This window comes from Podarcis bocagei, assembly GCF_964188305.1.
Source record: "Podarcis bocagei genome assembly, contig: HAP1_SCAFFOLD_119, whole genome shotgun sequence".
Taxonomy (NCBI): Eukaryota; Metazoa; Chordata; class Lepidosauria; order Squamata; family Lacertidae; genus Podarcis; species Podarcis bocagei.
The window spans coordinates 166,857-169,609 of NW_027670313.1; the positions used below are offsets into that span (position 1 = coordinate 166,857).

The window sequence follows — 2,753 nt, forward strand, 5'->3', positions numbered from 1 at the left end:
GCACCTGGTCCTTCAGGGGCACAGTTACCCCATTCAGGACCAGGGAGTCCTCCACACCTGCCCGCCTCCTGTCCCCCAAAACAGTACTTCTGTCTTGACAGGATTCAACCTCAATCTGTTGGCCGCCATCCATCCTCCAACCATCTTTGTGATGCCTATGTTGGATATTTTGGGGAAATTAATCCTGCGTCCAGTCAGGCTTCCCCAGCGCAGCTCTGCTTGGGGCTTGAGGCCGACCTGAGCAGGAAGAGAAGAGTCACAGCGGTCCTGCCGTCCGTGTGAGATAGAGGGATAAATCAAGTCCAGAGACAGTTCGTTCTTATCTCTAGAAGCGTTTATTTACAAGCCATAAATCAGTCACATTCCATTGGAGCTTTCCGGCATCTTTCCCGTGCTCCAAAAGCACACACGCAGCCTCTGAGCTGAGCTGCGTCTCTCAGTCTCAGTCAGAAGTGAAAGCAACTCTGAACAACAACACAAAGACAGACAAAGCCTGTGACGTCTGGCCCTGCGTCAGGCCCCTCCCAGATACAGGACACCACAGAGTTTTAACCCTGTCAGTTCCAAACTCCACATAGGGTCCATAAGCAATGTTGCTAATGTCATTAACATCACTGGTAAGTTGGGGTAGGGATGAGGGTGTTGATATCCTCTGGCAGCCCCAATGTGCTGCTTGTTTGTCAGATTTTAGCCTGTCTGTGGATTGTTTTATTGAGGTTAGGGTGAAGCAGGACCACCTGGAGGAATTCTACCCTTATGCTTTTCATATAATCAGTTAGCCATATAACCATATATCCTTATAATGATTTTTATATAATCCATGTTTGAATCATGACGGCTTCTGCAAAAGCTAATAGCATATTGCTTAGATCGGAAGAATCCGAAATGAACTCTGCCCCAGTTCGCTTCCCTTGTTCTTCTCAATGTCTCGCTAACATAAGGGGGAAGCAATAAATCTGCTGTGCTGGCACTTCCCCCCCGCCCAGACAGGGTCCCGAGTAGCTCAAACAGGAAGATGCTAACCGCAGAATGTCCCGGTATAGCAGATGGCCGCCTAGGAGCGTAAGGGCCGAAGTTCCTTCTTCTTCCTTCTTACCATAAATCAGGGGAAAGGTTAAATGCATGTTCAGACTGAAAAAGCAGAAGTTGGGAGGGAACTCTTTACATGATCAGGGGGCAAGGCTTGAATGCGCTCATTGGTTTTCTTTTTGCTGCCGTGTGCGATTGTATCGATTATGTCATGTATGTACTCAGGTATAAAGCCTCTGGGCGCTGGAGCCCGGGGCCCAGTCTTTGGGAAAGGATTCCACTGGGTCTCTTATTGCTCAGCAATAAGTATCACTTTTTTTTTCTCCACTGCTGCGTCTGTCAATTCTGGGACACAATTTGAGTGGCTCACTGGTACCTTAAAAATCCTGGCAACAAGAGGAATTATTTTACTTAGTAAGGCGTGGGGAGGGGTGCTGAGAGTGAGTTGTAGATTGTTGGGTAATGGGGAGTGTCTTTTTATGTCACCTGGACTGGTGTTGGGTGGGGATCTCTGTGGAGGTGTGAGGCTGGGGGGAATATTGATCGTGTTAGCTGTATTGATGGCTTGGGGGAGAGGAAAAGGAGGAGGGGGTCACCAGTCCATTGGGTTGAGGTGATTTCTGGTTGCTTCATTCTGCCTTCTGCCACATTGGCCTCCGCTCCCCGTTTGGTGTCCTCCGCAAATGGGATGAGCACGCCCTCAGTTCCTTCATCCACGTCGTTCATAAAGACGTTGAACAACAATGGGCCCAGGACAGAACCCTGCAGCACCCCTCTTGTCACTTTTCCCCAGGATGATGAGGAACCATGGAGGCGGACTGTGTGGGCTCGGTTAGTCAAATCCACCTAATAGTTTCCTCATTCAGCCCACATTTTAGAAGTTTAAAGGCAAAAATATTATGGGGGACTTCGTCAAAAGCCTTACTGAAATCAAGATGCATTATTTCCACAGCTGTTCCTTGATCAACAAAGTTTGTAACTCCATCCAGAGAAAGGGGAGGAGAGATTTCTCTGGCTTTTCCTGTTTTTGAGAAATCCATGCTTTTATCATGTATGTTTATGTTGTGAAATCTTCAGATGAAAGCACATAAATATTAAAAATTATAAAAAATAAGGATATTGACAGGCAGAAACGTGCAAAGGAAGGTGATTTATGTATTTATTTGTCTACCACCCGACCCAGTGGTGCCAACTTGAATAAAATATTGGAGGAAGGGGCCAGGTAAGGCCTGCCTTGCCTTACCAGAGAGCCAGTGTGGTGTAGTGGTTAAGAGCGGTAGTCTCGTAATCTGGGGAACCGGGTTCGCGTCTCCGCTCTTCCACCTGCAGCTGCTGGGTGACCTTGGGCCAGTCACACTTCTCTGAAGTCTCTCAGCCCCACTCACCTCACAGAGTGTTTGTTGTGGGGGAGGAAGGGAAAGGAGATTGTTACCCGCTTTGAGACTCCTTGACGGGGAGTGAAAGGCGGGATATCAAATCCAAACTCTTCTTCTTCTTCTTCTTCTTGCACAATCTATCACATGATGCATAAAGGGCATTGGAATGGCAATGCCTATCAACTGGGGGGTGGCCCCCTCAAATATACTATTGGGGGGCAAAAACCCCTTGGCCTCTAAGTGTTGACTCCTGTTCCCACATGTCTCAGAACGATTACAACATAAAAACACAACATAAAAACACAAAATACACATCAGTAACTCAACTCCCCACATGTTAAAAGGGCC

At 47.6% G+C, this 2,753-nt stretch overlaps 1 long non-coding RNA gene across 1 annotated transcript in view; it reads left to right on the top strand.

Annotated features, from left to right (window-relative positions):
• LOC308579523 overlaps positions 1–2,753 on the top strand; it is a 42,176-nt gene continuing 39,423 nt past the window's right edge. Inside the window, exon 1 of the long non-coding RNA XR_014004516.1 lies at positions 1–2,251. This is a non-coding gene — a long non-coding RNA (uncharacterized lncRNA). The remainder of the gene's footprint in view (positions 2,252–2,753) is intronic.